The sequence below is a fragment of the Acomys minous genome (assembly GCF_964271855.1).
Source record: "Acomys minous genome assembly, chromosome: 17".
NCBI classification, from domain to species: domain Eukaryota; kingdom Metazoa; phylum Chordata; class Mammalia; order Rodentia; family Muridae; genus Acomys; species Acomys minous.
The window spans coordinates 48,214,806-48,235,415 of NC_140500.1; the positions used below are offsets into that span (position 1 = coordinate 48,214,806).

Below are 20,610 nucleotides of genomic sequence, written 5' to 3' on the forward strand. Positions count from 1 at the left end.
TGATGAGCCCTTGGTTTCCCAGCTGATAGTGATGAGGTCTGACAAGTGCAAAGCACCTGAGCCAAGGCAAATCTCCTAGCATGGTTTCCGTGAGGATGCAGACCGGGCAGGCCCCTAACTCAAGTTTTTAGTAACTGGCCATGGTGTGCTCTACAACCAACTGATCGATTGCTAGGGTATTCCCCATCATTAAGGTTAAAATGAGAGAAGGGTGCGCAACGGACTAATCTGATCCCAACTGTGTCTAACACACGTGCAGATGTGTGTCTGTTTAATGCATATGCACATGTACATAGATAAACTGGATTGCTCGAGTCACACCAAAAATGTTAATAGCTGTTGTGAATGAAGAGTAAGACAATATGTCAACTTATTTTTTCCCTATTTTTACTCGTTCTTTACTAAGTGCCTCTGATGAGCAAATAGACAAAAGGGAATGTTACAGAATATCTCCCTTTAAGAGTCATTGACTGAGACCCCATCATGAACTAAGTCACATGGCAATAAACTCCTAATATAATGAGACTACCTCCATACATATATGTGCATGTGTGTGCGTGTGCACACATGCACAAATACATATGCACACATACATACAACTAGCTGGAAAAACCACAGAAAGCCAAGTGAACATACAAAGCTAAGCTTCAATCCTAACAATTACACCCAAAAACAATTAGCGTGATTAATTTTGTTTGGTGGTTGGTTTTTGGGTTTTGTTTTGTTTTGTTTTGGGATTTTTGTTGTTGTTGTTGTTGTTTGGGATTTTGGATTTTGGTTTTTGGTTTTGGTTTTTGGGGGTTTTGTTTTGTTTTGTTTTTCAAGACAGAGTTTCTCTTGTAGTCCCGGCTGTCCCAGACTCACTTTATAAATCAGACTGGCCTCAAATTCACAGACATCTGCCTGCTCTGCCTCCCAAGTGTCAGAATTAAAGGTGTGTGCTACCACACCATAGTTTTCTTTTTTTATATCCTAATCATGCATGTAAGTCTGGTAACATATCCAAAAAATTTTCTAATTCTCCTTTGTAGGTGACTCAGTGGATAACACCACTTCTAAGGCAGGAGTGGTACTGCACGCTTGTAGTCCCAGCATTCAGGAGGATTACAAGTTCAAGGCCAGCCTGAGCTCCACAGTGAGACCCCTTCTCACAAAACAAAAGACAAGGCCATGGTTTGCTCGTGTCCTCATGAGCACACAGCTGTGGTTACCTGCACCCAAGGGAGCCCGTGAAGACTACACCACGGCTGTGACAGGAGTGTATGAGGGTTACTCTGAAATGAAGAGAGAATCATTTTCTCCCAGTGAAGAAATCACTGGTAAGTTGTCCATGTACCAGTAAGTAACCCCAATCCCTGTTCACATAACCAATCCTAATTAAACTTAGTCAGTTATTTAAAAAAAAAAAAAGTAGGAAGATAAAGGAGAATGACAAAGGGGATGAATGCTTTATATACATGTATGAAGTTGTCAAGGACTAAAAAATACATATTTTTTTAAATAAAAAAAGTCATTGTCTTCTTCTTTTAGGGTTGCTTACTTCCTTTAGTAATTTCTAGAACAGGAGTTGACAATGTCTGACCCCGAATATGACAGTAGGGATGGTTCCTCAGGAATTGCAGCATCCCATGGGGAGACTTACTTCAGTAACACAGGCTTTCCTTAGCCAATGTAGAAGAAGCTTTCTCCTTCAGAACAAAGGTCCTTGCCTCTCTGCACACTCAGGGAAATTTTAAACCATGTCTATTTTTTTTTTTTCTGAGCTTCCGCAGATTTACGAAAACAATAATTTGGGCTACAAGAAAGTTTCCTGACTTCCTCGTTGTATGTTGACGCATCTGAGGTGGACTTGCCATATAACAAGGGGACTAGGGCACAAAGCTGTCACTCAGTTTTCACTGGGTGTCTTCATGTGGGGGAGAGATGGAAAGGGCCATTAGGGATGTTTTCTCCCTTCTGTGCCCTTTTTAATGAAGTGTCTCCGGAGGTGAAGACGGACTTTGTGCAGGTGATGGTGGGGCCTCTCTGCATCTGTCTCTGTCACTCTTCTTCCATGCTGTATTTCTGGGATTAGACTTCATGTCCTGTCACCTTAAATATTTTAATACTTTACTGATCTTGAATATGTTTAGACATGGGAGGCTGGCAATAAAATAAAATTTTATAGCCAACGAAGTCTTTTATAGCTGAAGTTTATTGCACATTTTCTATTTTGTTTAACACATAATTCTCTGAAATGCAGCTTTTTCAACTTCCATTTGGCTCCTTTCTGATTTTAGGTTTTTTCTTATTGGGTGTTGATTGCATTATTACACTAGAAAGAATATACTATGAATTGTATAACAGGGTTTTTCCCCTATGATGATGATTCTTAAACAATTAGCACTGCTTTCCATTAATCCCTGATCTATAGGGATGGCATGAAGGCACCAGAACTTTTAATTTGGGGGAAAATTTTATTATTATACAAGACATAAGATCCACAGAGTAAGTAGATAACCGCTTTTTTACACAATGATAGAATCAAGCAAGCAAAACAATTCTAGGCTTTTCTCTAAGATGAGCTGCAGAAAGGACTAACATCTGGGAACAGGGAAGGGCCAGGGAGACACGGGCATGCTGGAGCAAGTCCTGGGTCTACATGGCCATTCAGATGAGAAGTGACGTGACTGCTTTACCAGGGAAGGCCAAACAAACAAAAGTGTATTCAACTTGATGTCTGAAGTACTTCCCAGTTCATGCTTTTCCACAAAGATAGTTGCACGTAGACGCTGATTTGATGCCAACACCACCACTTCCAAAGAAATGCCGGAAGATTCTCTTAGTCAAATCTTCTTGCAAGAACTGTTAAACTACTAATGTTCATTAAAGCCTGAAAACCTTGAGCTGTCTTCACCCCTGACAGATCATCACAAAATAGACGTTATGCTATTCTTGAGAGAAAGGGTTAACTAACTCCGTACGAAAATAAACCACTTGCCTCTTTGGGCTTACGGCACTCTTGACCTATTTTCTTGCCTGAATGGCCAGGAAAGAAATTCAAAAGCCTTTAACCCTCTTCATGCTTAGAAAGAGAATCTAAAAATATACAGGTTGGATGGAAGTTTCTCTACACTTTTCTTAACTCCAAGGATGAGATCACTGACTCTTAGAATGGGAGCGGTGTTTGAAGGGTCGCCATGTCTGGATGCCAGTGTTGGAACTACAGGACTCTCGAGCCACCAATGTCAGGTGCAGAATCACTTCTAGGGCCATATGCAAATCGGGGCTGTGTCAGAAAGATAAGGGTTACTTCGTGGATTTGTAAATGACTGCTCTACTGACATCCTGGTAGTTAGGAAGTTCACTTACTTGTCTGCTGTTTTCCGCTTCGGTGTTATCTAGTCTGCCTTCCACTAAGATGAACACTTGCCTTGCAGGCCCTTTCAACATCCCCTTTTACCCTTGACTGTGATTGCTAAGGTGCCCTTCAACAACTTTTACTGGAACTCTTGCATTCTTGGCGATGAACATAATTAAAAACTGCTCCAGGGTCTTCTTAAAGTAATGTGAGATTTTTTTTTTCCGTTTTTATCCCTGGCTTGGGTGATGTTAACATCCAAATGACACTGGAACGTGAATGTTTCGGAGATGTCATAAGACACCCTCCATCCTTAACTCTCCCTTGATGGAAGTGGCAATCTTATTTGTTTTGTTAACCAGCGTATAATTAAAAGTCGGTGTTCAAGAACACCATAAAAACATATCTAACTGTGCATGTTGTGAGTCTGAGGTTGGAAAGGAATATCCATTAAAACACAGCCATGTGTAATTTACAAGAAATCAGTAATAAAATGTTTGCTCTCGACACTATCTGCAAAATGGTCTGTGTGTTACCAGAATAAATCTGTATTACTTGGAGGCTGTAGATAAACATCCATAGGCAAAGTTCACATTGAGGTTATCTGCCTCCTGCTCTGAAGCAGGAAGTGCGATTTAGAAGAGATAGATGGTAGTTTGCCTCCGCCAGTCTCAAGTACACAGCGCAGAAATGAGTTTAATTCCTGTGAGGGTATCTGTCATATCCAAATGGGAATGAATACCATTACAGGTTTGTGCCCAGTGCAGAAGACCTCAGCTTTTGTCCTCAGTGAGAAACAAAAGAAAGGAGCCTGAATGATACGAAGTCTTGGATACACCTAGTCACAACCATGGAGATGTTCTGGGCTCTGGGAAAGGCAAATTAAATAGCAGTGAGGTCACTGGTGATGTCACAGTCCCAGGATCTAAAGTGGTGTGTGTGGTGTCTCGAGTTGTGAAATAGGAATAATATTTTATAAATAAGGAGATGTGTGTGAGTGAAAGGGGGGAGCATTGAGATAGGATGTGACAGGTGTTCAAGAGGGTCACTGGGTTTTCCTCAGTAGTGTAGTCACCACAAAGTTTTCCATACTTGGAAAATAACACATCATACATTCCTGGTAATTAAACTCTTTGATTCACAAATAGGAGAGGAGAAAAAGAAGGAGGAGAGCAGGAAATAAAACAGACAGGACTAGTTCATTGGAAAAAATAAAGGGATCAAAAATATTTGAAATTTTTAGAGTAAGAAATCTGTATCTCTTGGGTTTGCTTTCTTTATAAGCCCTTGCTCTAATTCCTAGACGTCCTTTGTAACACTTCAAATTCAGTGCATCCCGTGGTGAATTTGTCTTTTCTCCCCTCACACGACATTCCTATCTCCAAGAAGTACTCAAATTTCCAGCTGTCTGTGATCCCTTCTCCCCTTTCTACTTCCACCCATTTCCAGACCTCTGACAAGAGCATCCCATGTAGGAATGCCCATCCGCCTCCATCTGCCCTTTTGTGTTCAGACTCGCCTTCTCTCTGGGCAGCTCCCCCTGTCCTTGTCTCTGTCCTTACAGAGACCAGCTGGACAACAATGGGAGACAGGGGAAAGGTCTCAGGAACCTTCGGCTAGGAATGGAGAAATAATCACACCTTAGTGACAAAGCCTGTAAGACACAACCTGGTCCTAGTCTGGAGGTTGCTAACCTAAAGCAGGAAAGTCAAGGAACTGGAGGAGCCTCCCTCCCCCCAATTATGACTCAGAGAAGACTCAACCCATTATGACATCTTTGCAAATTCTCTAATCTGTCACATAGTTATTCAATAAGCATTTGCTGAGGCAGTATTTTTTTAAACTGACAACTCACATTATTTTAGTAGAGAATGAAAGCCATTGGCCCATAAGCATGCATTTAGTGATGGACACACATTCCTTCCTTTGTTCATGCATTCAACAGATACTCAGCAGGTGACTTCTAGGTTTTAAAAATGAGGTAATGACAAGGGGGCATTTTCTCCTAGCTTTTATTATTTAGGCCTATCAGAATACCATAGAACAAAGTCTTCCTAAATGCACAGTGGCTAAGGGATTACTTGGAAGACAACTGCGAGTCACCTCTCCCTGCCGTTCAATGACTGTCTAGCAGTTACCTCTGGTGTTTGGAGACTGACCCTGGGCTACGGAACAGCCTGATCGCTGGGCAGCTACTAGCTCCTGTGAGCCACTTCTGTGAACTTGTCAGCCCAGCATTCCTACAGGAGGTGGGGTACATCTCTGATGGGGAGTTTACACGTCTGACTTCCTGTGGGCGACTCTGGTTAAAGCCTTTACCTGGAATGAAGGTTCTACCACTGTCCATCTGCCTCCTGTGCCCAGTGTGCCTCTCTGGGAGCACTTTCTTAACAAGTCGCTGACAAATAAACACACTCTGCTGAGAACCCAACAGCAAACAACTTTAAAGAGTCCAATACTGTGGCTGGAACATAAGGTACCAGGTCCAGATTCTGGATCTGCTGAGTGGGATGTCTCTTAGATGTGCCACAGGGCTGGCTTTGCAGGTGGCTGATGTTCAGTCGCACTGAGGCCTGCACTTGCAAGGACATTGCGTTTAACCATCTCCTGCTACGTCCTTTGTTAATTATTCTTAGTTTTCAAGGAGTTTATGCTTTTATCTCTATGGGCCCCAAAAGGCAACACTCGTGGATGGCTATGTACTTTCTCAGTATTTCACTTTAAATCATATCTAGATGAAAAGAGGGACCATTCGCAAGAAAGCATTTGAATAGGTAACTTTCACAAAGAAGCTAAGCTTATCCGGACTTTTCCCCTCGGTTGTTCGTTTTAGAACATTGGCCCCGCAATGTGCCCCACCTCCCCTGGAAGGACTCTCGAGCATGGACATAAGGAAATCTCTTCTTCTACCAGGCCTTGCTATTCTGCCTTCTTGGTTAGACTTCAAATTCCGCAGTTTTCTTGTAAGAGCCTCCTCCGTCCCCTGCCATGTTCCACCTACCATCAGGGTACTCTGGAGCCCAGTGCAGACACCTGAACCTCAGCTCTAAGCAAGAAGTCTCCAGACAGCTGCTGGAGCTGCGTTCACCTTCCAAAATCCTGTGCACACAAAATCCTGTGTTCTGAATTTATGGACTACTATGCTCCAAAAAATTGAATAGTTTTTTGTACCACTGTCGTAAGTTCTGCAGGTCACAAAACCTCAAGCAACAAAGATGGTGGACACCATCCCTGCCATTTTGACACCCCTTTGAGGATCATCTTTCCTAAAGAGGATTTTTCTGAGCAGGGCAGGGCAGGGCAGGGCAGGGCATGGTGGTTCATGCCCACATTCCCAGCACTATGGCTTTAGAGGCACAAGGATCAATGTCAGCTACACAGTGAGCTTAGGGTTAGCATAGACTGTATGAAACCCTGCCCCACCAAAACCACAAAATGAATTAAAAAGGTAAAGGGCTTGTCCAAATTCATTGGTTGAAAGCTTTTACCTGTCCAAGTCTTCTGGTTTTTTGTTTGTTTGTTTGTTTTGTTTTTTGTTATTGTTGTTGTTGTTGTTGTTTTTCTCACTGTGGCTTTTTTTTCTCTTTCTTTTATATTTTTAAAGATTTATTTATGTATAAGGGTGTTTGTCTGTACATCTGCACATCAGAAGAGGACATTAGATCCCATGGAACTACAGTTATAGACAGTTGTAAGCAGCCATGTGGTTTGCGTGAGGCCTGATCATCTCACCTGACCCAACCCCTGGTCATCTGACCATACCTGCTATGACTTGCTCTTAAGAAGACACCTGGTTACTTGACCAAAGGAGGCAAAGCAAGTTCAGCAAAATGATTCTATGCCATTGAAATCCAATAACATGTCTGCTAAAGTATTACGACTAATATGTGTTGGTGCATGGACTGCATTCCCATGGCTCACTTGTAAGTCAGTTGCAAGGGACAGGAAATGCACTTTTCCCTAGGAAACATAGTTATAAAAAGTGGTTCTGGGACCACTGGGTGAGAGTACGGGCTCCACAATCCTGAGGAGTTTTATTCCTCCAGAACCCATCTTAAGTGCTGGATACAGAGGCAGCACTTATCCCTGTAGCAAGAAGGGAAGCTCACAGGCCAGTTAGCCTGGAGTGCTCACTACAGCAACAGAAGCAAGATAGATCTTTCCTCAACGAGGAAGAGGAAGAGAAGCAGCTCTCCAAAGTCCTCTTCTGACCACACACATACCCAAACACATGCACACCTCAAACACACATACACACACACAAACACACACACACTCAAACACACATCACGCACTCACACACACAAAGACACATACAAACATACACACTCAAACACACACTCTCAAACACACACACTCTCACACACACACACACACACACACACACACACACACTCAAACACACCCCTCAAACCATTTTCTAAGTGAAAATGTACTCCTAATTTTATTTAGCCCATAACTCTGCTATAACACAATATATTCACAAAGGGCATGGCTTCATATTACTTCAATGCTTATGATTAAAGAAAGTAGAAAAATAATAATAAATAATGTTATTTTGTGGATTTGTCTTGAAGACTCGTCTTCTGAAGAGGCAATGTTAAATAAAGCACAATAAATGGAGTCTTTTGAAAAACATTAAGACAAAAGTTAGGGAGAATTCTGCACCTTTGGAACCAAAACTCCCCGAGAGGAGACAGCTGAAGCAGGCAGGGGCAGCACGGAGGTCCACAGGAACAGCTCTCTCGGACATCATTCTGTGCTCGTGTTAGTGATGATTACGTCTTTCTGAATGCCTTATCCCTTCTTCGGTGATGTCTTCTCAATTTTCCTTTGAGATAAAAGATCTACAGCAGTCTCAATTTAAATGAGACTAAATTCACCTCAGAAGTCAGACATCAAGTGGGAACTTAGCCAGGAGCTGACTGCCAGCGTCCTGGCCCTTCTCTTTGATTGGTCCAGCGCACTCTGCTCTAGCAGCTGCAGGCAGAGGCAATACGAAGGCTAGGATTACTGGGAAAGCTGTTCAGCCCCAAGAGTTTCTATTCCTGTGAGATGCAAGTGCTGCTTACAAAAACGCCAAGGGGTAGTGAGAAAAACTCCTGACTTCAACCCTGAAATGCTCACCTCATGAGAAGCAAGCGTGTTTCCCTTTGTGTTTGGGGGGCGGGGCTCCGTAATTAGCTTTCTGTCACTCTCAAACTGAAGAGTCCATTTATTTTACCACAAATTTCAATTAATGGTGGACAACTTCAGCTACTGCTTTTAAAATACTCAGGATTCACCCAGCCACTCCTCAGATGCTCCACCAGGTGGGCTGGATTCCCGATTTTCTGAGGGTTTGGATTCGAGGACACTACCTTCTGTTGTCACCTGTTTGGTGTTTGTATTGTATTTTATTTTATTTTAAACAAATTTCACTTTTATATGGCTTCCTTTTTCTTGATTTGGGCCTATCCCTACCGCAGCTAGATATATTTTCTTCCTACCCCTGCCCCAAAGAGATTATAAAAATATAAGAGGAAATAAAAAATAAATAAAGATTATAAAAGAAAGAAGGAAATGATAGATACATTTTTAAACTTTTAAAGGTAACTGATGTATGTTAACATGTAGCAGCATAACCTTTCTTAAAAATCAGTGCTACACTGGGGCTCAGTGGTTAAAAGCATTGGCTGCTTTCTCAGATGATCCAGGTTTAATTTCCTTATGGCAGCCATTACCATCTGTATCTCCAGCTCCAGGGGACCTGACACCCTCTTCAGGCCTCCACTGGCAACAGGCACACAAGTGCTACATAGGCACGCCACTCATATAGCAACATTTTAAATAAAGAATCAAGTAACAATGTTATAGCATTGGAGAAAAAGAAAACCTCTGTTGCAGAACCAGTGATCCTGTCTGGTTTTCCATTGTTAATACAAATAATTGCCAAAACCTCAGTATTGGGGCCAAGGCTTTGCTCTCATGTTTGTATAAGAAGCAATCGTTTCAGATTTCTGAAACAAACCACCTTGGAAAGGAAAGGGATGATAGGTCGGAGTTAAAGGCATGGATCCCAGAATAGGATCTCCTAGGATGAGAACTGTGGCTGGCAGAAGGTGCTGCATGGTCTGGACTCTCTCATAGTGAAAAAGATTAGTGGTTAGAGAGAGAGACTGAGCTGGCTGTGGTGGTATGCCCCTGTAGTCTCAGTCAGGGAAGGTGGACACAGGAGGTCAGCATGGACTGCATGAGATACTGTCTGGAAAGAGAGATGGGGAGAGGCGGGAAGAAAGAAGGAAGGAAGGAAGGAAGGAAGGAAGGAAGGAAGGAAGGACTGAGTCAAAGGATCTCCCATGGGAGTGCCTGCTGCTCCTGTCAGCCCCAGACAGATATCTTTACATCAGGTATTTGCAGTCTCAGGAATTGTTCATTGACTGAGGCTGTGATATTCAATTTCATAAGTAAATTCTTTGCGTAATAATTTCTGTGATTCCTATAGAAAAACTTAGATAGGGAAACATGTAATTTTCTCTAATGAGGCAAAAAGAAGAACCATCTCCTAGCAGAAGGTTTTGTTCCCTCTGAAAATGAACATACCACTGTTAGGATGAACACGCATTTCCAGCTACTGAAGTAATTAGTTGGCACTTGGTCATAAAGTCCACAGATTTTATAGTGCTGGTTTCTGCTTTTTCTCCAGTCAGTGTGCACAGAAAGATTTTAATTCCCAAAGAAATGAGTTTCTAGCAGTACGTTAACAAGGTGCTTAACATATAAAACTATGCGAAAGACAAAGATTTAAATGCAGCAGTATAAAGGCAGCCCTGCTTGTGTGTAGCACATTTGTCAATGTGTCCCTTAGGGAGGCAGAGAATGCCAATCTGCTGCCACGGGCTGCTTGCCCCAGGTCTGTGGGGCTTGCTTTACTCAGGTAATGTATATGAAAAGAAAAGCAGTATGGGTTTTATATCTAAATCAAAAAAAAAAAACAAACTCCATGTGGAAATAAAACAGAAATCATTACAATTCCAGGCCCTTCAATTTCCAGAAAGATGAAGTAGGGGGTTTTTGCTGTTGTTGATTTGTTTTGTTTTTCCCAAAGTTGGCCTGCTAAGTACAAAGACAGACTCATAATGACAGGCTCTTCTGGGCTGACCTTTGACATTGCAGCACAACACTGAATTACAAAACTATATATATATATATAGATATAGATATAGATAGATAGATAGATAGATAGATAGATAGATAGATAGATATAGATGTAGATATATAGATATATAGATATATAGATGGTATATATATTGTGTGTGTAAGATATATATATATCTTACACACACACACAAATCTCATAATATTTTGGGTAAGTTCACCAATTTGTGTTGGGTCACCTTCATAGCTATCCTGAGCCACAGGCTAGACATACCTGTAGGCACTAGACGCAGAACAAACCTAAGGAGACTCTAAAAAGGAGACAACAACATACAACCTAGGGGGCTTGAGATTCCAGGAACCACAGAGAAATGTTTGGTTTGGAGTTGTGGACTTTTCACTGAGGAGGCCAATGAACTACTAGTGGGTATCAATGAAAGACACTCGCCCCCTCCCCCAAAATTTTGCTCTTGCCAAAGGGAAACAAAATGGGCACCTAGCACAACAAATAAAGCTTGTAGAAAAGATGTATTCTGCCTCCGCCACAAAGCACAGACCAAGCTGTGGCCCCTTCCTGGCCCGCAGCAATGCACCTAAATCACTTTCATGGAGCTTTAATCAAGCAGATACTGCTGGGGTCAGAAAGCATGATGGGTGCCTGGGACTTTGAACAGTGATAGAGACCCCTTCCTCAGTAAAAGACTAAGGGGGAGTGGACATTCCTATCTGGCCCAGTAATATGGAGGGAAGCTGACTAAAATAAAGGTTAAGCAAAATTGAGAGTCTTCTCTGAGTTCAAAAGGTTTAGCTTTCTATCACATCATCATACTAAGATCTGAGGATATTTCAATTTAAATATTTTAAAAAGAGTAAACATGTCAGCACTATATTTGACCTAGGTGTCAGAAGTATTGGGCAAAAAAAATTGTGAGAAGCCATGACAAAATGCTTCAATTATCAATTAAGAATATTCCAACATTCCCAATCTTTCTCTCTCTCTCTCTCTCTCCCTCCCCCTCCCCCTCCCCCTCTCCCTCTCCCTCCCCCTCCCCCCACCCTCTCTCTCTCTGAGAAAGGGTCTCTATTTAGCCCTGACTGGTCCACAACTCACTATGTCAAGCACTAATCTGCTTGCCTGTACTAAGTGCTGGGGGTCAATATGTGTCACCATACCTGTCAACTAAGAATATTCCTAAAATAAAATCAAAATAGCACTTCAACCAAGACTAGTTTTCCAAACACATAGAGGAGTAGGGCCAGCAAGACGGTTCAGAAAGTAAAAGCTCTATCTTCCCTCCCAGATCCACACAATGGATCTGACCTCGCTTACACACCTCCTTGTTACAACCCTGGCTGTGCTGAGCCTTTCGTTACCAACTTTCATCCACAAAGCCCCACCCTCTCCTCACCCAGGGCCCCGGATTCTATCGTGTTCCCTTGAGTCTCCTCGCTCAGATTCCAGGCCTCTGCACACTGGTTAGAACCTCTGGGTTGACCCAGAGGCTGCAGAGGTTAGGCTCCGCAACCTTCCCTGTGGGTGTTAGGATGCTGCATGAGTCAGGTATGGATTGTTGCAAAAGCAGAACTACCCAAAATTCGTTACTGAGGTTTATTTGGGTTGTCGTCTCGCAGTTGGGAAATTCAAGATGGGTCCCGCTGACTGTATCACAGCACGGCAGCCATATGCAGAAGGCCCACGAGTGTGAGGCACGTTGCTTTGAACCAACCTCCACTGGGAACTCACTGTGTGAGAACAGCATTAAAGCCTCCCCGTGGGGTTGTCCCAGTGATGGAATAGTCCTCTCCCCCTGCGGCCCATGTCTTAAAGGTCCTCTCACCTCCCCACAACAGCATGCTTGAAAGCAAGATTTCATGAACTTTGATGGGAAAGAAACAACATCCGAATGACAGACCCCTGAACTAACAAACCTACCTGGGGTTCCTGGACTCTTTCCTGAAGCCAGCTGCACAGCAGACTCAGCAACAACTCATTCCAGTCATGAGCTCATTGGTGGGTAAGGAATTTAGAGCCCAAACTGGGAAAGAAAGACTTATGATCATTAAGAGATGACTTGGGAAGCTCCTCGGCCAGAATTGTTTTATCATGAGCTCTTTAAGTCGGCGGAAGGAACAGAGCGCGAAACAACGCATACAGAAGGCAAGTCTGCACGGGTCCTAAGGCGTGACTCAGATCGTTTCGCCTGGACGGGCATGGCTGTGGTGACAAATGGGATAACGCACCAGTCAGAAACGCTGTTTGCCCTGCGCTCTATGTACATGTCCCAGTGGGTCCTCCTCACCAAGCTTCCCAGTCCATTAGAGAGTTCCTCAACTTTGCATATTCTATTAACAGTGTGCACCAAGAAACCCTGGGTGTTTGAAGGAAAATCATGGCAGTCAGGATACTGATTGTGATTCTTGATTCCATGTGCTATCTTGAAGCACCCTCCCTTTGATGATCTTGGAGCCACCTACTTAGAGGCTTCCTAGTGCAGGCATCACACTGACACGCAATATATTGTTCCAACATTTTAGTAAATGACTCTAGAAGAATGCCTCACTACATAAACAGCACTAAGAGCAAACAAGAACAAGTTTCAGACTTGTTCCTGGAAGATAAGAGTGTAAAAAAGACCAACAAAAGCAACATTTTACTCAAAAAAAGGTGCTTCATGAATGGTACTTGACAGTGATCACTGCTGTGTAGTTTCAGCATCCCATCCAGGCAAAACATGTGCCCTGCCTGATAAGGTTTGCCTTCAAATCACCACATTCTCAAAAACTGAGAATAATCTCACCAAATCCTACCTTCTCACTAGGACTCATACTTGGTCAAGGAGTATTTCCCTCCAATGTGACAGATGTACCTGATGAACTGAGCTGGTCACAACCTTAAGACTATTCAAGGGATCTTCTAAGAGATCAGTGATTGACAATCTCAACACAAATGTGGTAATTCCAGCTTTCAGTTGCCCATCAGACCAACTGCCAACACACAATGACAGATTATTTTACTGAAGCACTCTTAGAAAGAAAAATAAAATAGAACCAACCTTACTTAAGAAACTGTTATATTAAACCATCTTACTTTTAAAAAATACACTTTTAAAAAATACATACATAATTCATGGGTAGTGAAAGGTTCAAATTAATCTCTGGTTTTCTGTCTGGCTTTAGTTTGGTGTCTTTGTTTCCTGTTCGAGTTTTCTTCAGCCAGACTAGATGACAACTCATACCTGCCTCGTGATCGTTGAGGTTACAGGCAACAATACCACACTAATCAGTATTTTGCTATTTCTTTTCTTTGGTTATGGGACCTTCACTATCCTTTCTTACCATTCTATGGACAATGACTTTGTCCAATTGATAAATTCTCTTCTTCCTGTACTGGCAAGAACATCTCTGGATTCATCAAGGTGAAGACAATGCCTGATCTTATCTCAAAGTGTTATATAGACGTTTCAAATTTATAAGCGGTTCCTGATGTATAGAAAAGAAAGCATTAAACCTCATATCTGTTTTGAATTGCAAAAGCAAACTCCATAATTATCCCAGTTACTTATCTGTGTTTCCTAATTAAAATAAAAGGGTCTGCAGGGTGGGCTTCCCTGTTGCCATTGTTAGCTTACGGTGTTGCTAAGCATGATGGTGCTCTCGTATAATCCCAGCACTTGGGAGTCCGAAGCAGGAAAATTGTGATCTACATGCATATCCCAGCAGAAAGGAAGGAAGGATGGAAGGAAGGGAGAATGGAAGGAAGGAAAGAAGGAAGGAAAAACAGAAGAGGGATGGAGGAAAAGAGGTAGGGGAGGGAAGGAGGGTGAGGGAAAGAGGAGGGAGAGGAGGAGGGAGGAAGATGAAACTATTGATGTTTGTGTTACTTCTGTGAAAATTTTAGTTGCTGCCTTGGCCATGGCTGGGTTATCTCACATAAAAGATAACTATGTTACTCTTAGACAGATGCCAATTGGTTTCTGAACTTCACCTTACCACTACCACCACCACCCTGCTGCCCCACTTCATGTTTCCTCCTAACCTTATCTCTATGCTCAAGTGTTCAGAGGTAATGGCGGAGAAAATGTCTCTAATACATAAGAACGCTATCCTTACATGCACTGTTTGTCTTCTAATGATGATTAATACCTCTAGTCTGAGGTTCAGTTGACTACATGAATTCTAAACTTTGGTTTTTCCTTAAGGAGCTGCATAACTGACCACTATAAAACAGGGCACATGCAGTTAACATGGTGGATCACGGGAGGGTATGGTGGGGGAACCTTTACCTGTCAAAGCTGAACATCAATCAATAAATAATAAATAAATAAATAAATAAATTTAAGTCTTGAAATGTATATAGGCAAGTGGAAACATAGCTATTTATCTCAAAGTCACAACTCTTGATTAAATAAAGAGCTTACTGTTAGTACCATGTTCAACATTTCTAACACAATTTTCTGTCTTTTTAGTTAAAAAATCACATCCTATGGCTCTGAATATAAACCCATTCAAGACCTTGGGACCCAGCCAACCCTTTTAATATAAATCACTCTATTCTTTTCTCACATCTTAGGGCATTTTAGACCTTGCATTCTGATGAGTAATTAGGACCACTGCCAACCCATTAATCACACATATGGCTGCCTTAATAAGTCCCTTTTCTGTGGCTGTAGCTTAAAGATTATAATTGAAGTGAAATTGCCCCTGCTTTATCAGCTTATTGATATTCTTGATGAATTAATTTAGCCCTGTGTTTTTATGTATTTGGGATTGGTTTCACTAAATAAATCATGCCATTTTTTATAAGCGTTCATACTCTGTGTAATGTCGAATCTCAGTGTGGTCAAGCATGGCTGTGTAAGATCCAGTGAAAATCTGATGTTGGCATATAACAAAGTGACATATTTTAAACACATTAATCTTGATTTTCACACACACACACACACACACACACACACACACATACACACACACACACAAACTGCTTGCTAATTTTCAAATATGCCACTGGATAATGTGTGACATAGACATTTGCTGTCTACTGGTGTGTAACCCCGTGCTCTATAGGAATTCCTGCCCACCAACCTTCAGTATTCATGGCTCCCAGATAAGGACCTTGACAGGTAAGAACAGAACCAAGTCCCGGCCTTGTTTCTTTCTATATCAGGAGGTTTAAGAAAGAAAATTCTCCTTTATTTTCTTTGAAAAACAATCATGTGTATATGCCACATTTCTTTATCCATCACCCACTGATGAATGCTTCTGAGTTGACTTCATATCTTAGTTATTATGACAGCAACAGAGGACTGCACATGTCTCTTCTATAGAGATGGGAATAGCAATATATAGAGATCTTACAATAACTCTTTTATTTGTGGTTGCTGTTATTGTTTTTGATAAAGTTTTCGGACACAGCCTTGCCTGGACTTGAACTCACTCTACCGCTCAGGCAGACATTGACTGTACAGCAACCTCACCTCCACCTCAGGAGGTACAGGACAATAAAGACACAAGCCATGCATCCTGCTAGCACATCTTTTTTTTTTCTTAAGCAAATGGCATACTGTTTTCCAAAATGCCTATATTAATTTATGATGTTTAATTCGTTCTTTTTAAAATTCAAAGTAGCAAATCTTAAGGAAAAAGATTAAAAGTTAAACAGTGCATGAAATGTACAAGCGCACCCTCTCTGGAACTAACCCTTTCCTCACTCGCACTCCGCAAAGGGCGCCCCCACTTACAGTCAAAGCTTTCAAGTGTTTTGGAATACAGTTGTGAATTCATGTCTCCCTACATGTGTTTTGATTGCTGCAAAGGGCGGAAGAATGTACACCTGAGGCCCTCCCCTCCCCCCCGTACTCAGGAGGATGCGACAGGGGGTCCCATCCGTTCAAACCACCCTGGGCTGGATAGAGAGAAAATGTCTCAAAAGCAGCGAGAAAAATCTTAACACATATTTCTAGGCTACTAGTAGATAGTGATTCCAAATAATAAAAATCTCTACTATAAAAGACCCAGACTGGGAAATCCTTAAACATAAACACGACATGCTTTTGGAGTTAATACTAAATAAACAAAGCATCCATTTTTTGCTCTAAAAATGCATGGAGAATCTTCAAAAAGATTTTCTAACAAAAATAATGGAAAATAGTAGATAGGTCATCACAGAAAACTCCCATATGTTTTGTGTTTAAATTGACTTATTTAGAAATTAAAGAGACTAATGAGATGGTGCAGGGAGTAAAGGCACTTGTCACCCCGCCTGATGGCCTGTGTTTGATATACACACGGTAGGAGAGAACCAGCTCCAGCAAGTGGGCCTCTGACCTCCACATGCACACTGTAATACATGTGCCATGCACATGCACACATGCACAGATACATAAAAATGTAATTTAAAAATTTAAATATAACAAAATACTTCAAAAATAAGACAGCCTATTTTAATGTTAAAAACACAAAGACACACTATATTTATTTCCTTGCTGTGAAATCTTATGGGTGGATTGGTCTGTATAGTACTCCCAATTACATGACAGTTTGCATTGCAACTTTTATTTTCAATAAATAGGGTGCCAGAGGGTTCTTTTTCTAGACTGAATAGTATTCCAACAGAAGCAAACCAAAGTTAAAACTTTGTTATTATACTGTCACTGGATTTAGAGCCACTACGGTAATATTCATGACCTGATCTTATTAAGAGCTCCCATTAACCATTAATTCCTCATATGATGTACCAGTAGGCAACAAATACAAAATAATGAAAAAGTTTAACCATAGTACTTATCAAACAAGTGAAAAGTAGCACAGTGAGAAAAGACATCGTCACAGAGGTATAGGGGGTGGCCTTGTTATTAGTGATGCATAAGCAGAGTCATTTGGCAATCTGGTCTCTTCCATGAACTTTGCATGTGTGAATGACCCTTTATTAAGTAATCAAGCAAATTTCCTGACATGAAAGTGCAGTTTCCACTGCAGCATTTTACGAAAATAAAACACTGAAGCCAGTTGAAATATCCAGCAGTGTCCACTACAGAAAGGTGATCGGTACTCGTTAAGGTGCATATGAGTAGTAAGACACTTTCCATTAAAAAGAAGGCATTGCTAATTAGAATTAATAAAAAGAAGGGACTGGGAAGATGGCTCAGTGGTTAGGACAGTCTACTACTACTACTTCAGAGAACTAGAGTTAGATTCCCAGCACTCAATTGGATAGCTCGTACCCACCTGTAATTACAGATCTAAGAGACCCAGCACACTCTTCTGCCCTCAGAAGGCCCCTGCACTTATATGAACATACCTACACACTGACACACACACACACACACACACACACACACGCGCGCGCGCGTGCACTCATAATTTAAAATAGAATGTTAGAAGAATAGATCAGGTAAAGAGGAAACAGAGTGTAAATCAAGCTCTCACTTCGGGACAGTCCTTTTGCTGCACAACCTGCCACTGGGGCTTCAAACAGCAGTGTCAACAAGAAGCCCTACGCTGTTCATACTCAACCTGCATTTGATTTCAGATCAAATAGTAGCAGTTTGGAGAGCAAAGGGATTGCCAGAAAATAGATATGACTTTATTCATCTCCTAACTTCAAATAGAAAAATTCAAAATCTAATTAAACAGTGGATGTTACATCTTAACGCTTGAGATAAAAGTTTAGAAGAGCAACCAATGTTTCTTCTTTATTCCCTCTGTGTACTAGAAAATTTTCTAAATCAAATTTCAGTGTTCTGCTACACTTTTAGCAAAAGAATTGATTTGAGCTGTGGCTCTCGCTTTGTCATATTTTTCAGGAAATAAAAACCTAAATCAAGATCAGCATGAATTATCTGGCCATCAGATCATTGCTAATTCAACAGAAAAGCATCAGAGGGAAGAGAGGCACCCTCATACCCGGAAGAAGCTCTGCAGGAACTGGGAAGGTGATGTAGTCAGTAAAGTGTTTGCCACCCAAGCAGGAGAGCCTGAGTTCAAATCTCCAGCATACGTGGAAAAGCCAGGCATGTTGGTCTCAATGCTCTGGGAAGATGGTGACAGGAGGGTCCCCAGAGCTTGCCACCACCCTGTCTGACCAAACTCCAGTAAGAGGCACACCTGGTGAGAGACCCTGTCTAGAAAACTAAGGGGGAAACTGACGGAGGAAAACACCAGATAAGAGCCTGTGGCCTGCTCTCTCTCTCTCTCTCTCTCTCTCTCTCTCTCTCTCTCTCTCTCTCTCTCTCACACACACACACACACACACACACACACACACACACATATAAACATACACACATACATACATACACTTTCTCACACACACACACATAAACATACACACATACACATACATACACATACTCTCTCTCTCTCTCTCTCTCTCTCTCTCTCTCTCTCTCTCTCTCACACACACACACACACACACACACACACACACACACACACATAAACATACACACATACATACATACACTTTCTCACACACACACACATAAACATACACACATACACATACATACACATACTCTCTCTCTCTCTCTCTCTCTCTCTCTCTCTCTCTCTCTCTCACACACACACATACACACACACACACACACACACACAAGCTTGCACTATTTTGAATAAGAAAAAAACATCCTAAGAAAGTGTTTTCTAACTGCCCTCAAACCACTTCACACAACAATAAACAAAATTCATTGTCTTCTTTATTTACTATATTAAAACAATAAATTTGTGTGTGGGGAAATGTGTAATAAAATAGGAAGTAAGATTATTTTTCTCATAACAACTATGTTTTTTAATCAGGTCACTGTGAATTCGATAAAAGCAATCTATTCTTGCTATGTCTGCCTTGTTCAGATCAATTCTTCAATTGCAAAGGCAATAAACAAAGCAGATTTAAATGTCTGAATTAAAATCAATATAATTTACTCCAGGATCTACTTCCATTTTCTTGAAATGGTGTATGGAAAGTCTTTGGAAAATATCTGCATGCCCAGTGATATGCCTGAAAACAATTTCCCCCGGGCTCATCAGAGAAGTCCCTACATGGGTACAAACCATGTGGTGTTTACCAGTGTCTGTAGTACACAGGGTAGAGGCAGCAGAAATACAAATAGCTAATGTGACTGTATAACTTATGAAATCTGTCTCCCCGAAATTTGACACACCTCGAAGACTTTTAAATTGTTTGGGGGGCGGGGCAGGGAATTATCACTTGGGGTCATGGAACACATCAATATAATACCACCAGCAAATAATCCTGTGCCTTGGGCCCATCTTTCACTGTCATGAATTTTTAGCATGACGCCAAATCAACAGTGTGTGTGTGTGTGTGTGTGTGTGTGTGTGTGTGTGTGTGTGTGTTGGGCCAGAAGACAACATCAGGCATCATTCCTTCAGGTGTCCTTCAGCTTGTTCTTTTGAGACAGGGTCTCTTCTGTTCTAGAACTCACCGACTTTCAGTTCTGGTGCCGTCCCAGTTTAAAACTTGAATTAGAAAATGCTTTAAAATCCGGGCCAGCTAGGGACGTAGCTCAGTGCTTGCCTAGTGTGCATGAAGACCTGAGTTTGTTCCCCAGTACTGGATAAACCAAATACGGTAGTGCTCTCTTAGAATCTGTCACATGAGTTGTGGTGGCAGGAGAGTCTCAAGTCCGAGGCCAGCCTGGGCTAAATGAAGCCTTGTCTCAAAAAGAGAAAGAAATCAGAGTCACAGGGAACTGTTGGAGAAGAAAGCGACCATCGGGATCGGGATCCGGATGAGCGATGCTAACACGGAAGAAGGGAAATAGGACCCAAGCCCATGACACACATGCTGGAGTGTGACCGAGAAGTTCCCAATTCCACTGACAAATGACAAAGAAGTTAAAGTAAAGTAAAGTAAAATTAAAAATCAATGACAGTGAGAGCTGGATCAGAGCACGCTGTGGAGGAATCTGCTGCCAGGACCCACGTCCAAGCCGCTCGTGTTTACCCAGGAATCCCTGATAACGGGGGACTGGAACTTAAATTTGGACTCTTTGGGAAGATAGAAGGCAGATACTGTAGGGGCAGTTTGTCCATTGCAGAAAGTGTGTCTGGTCAGAAGAAACCAAGCTTAACTTCACAGTGAAAGCCTTTGCATAATGATTTCCTCGGGCTGG

At 41.8% G+C, this 20,610-nt stretch overlaps 1 long non-coding RNA gene across 2 annotated transcripts in view; it reads left to right on the top strand.

Moving 5' to 3' along the window:
• The window catches only part of LOC311587765, a 270,363-nt gene extending 269,062 nt beyond the window's left edge, over positions 1 to 1,301 (top strand). For both annotated transcript variants that reach the window (XR_014775963.1, XR_014775964.1), the window contains one exon: positions 1,032 to 1,301. This is a non-coding gene — a long non-coding RNA (uncharacterized lncRNA). The remainder of the gene's footprint in view (positions 1 to 1,031) is intronic.
• Positions 1,302 to 20,610: the final 19,309 nt, after the last annotated feature.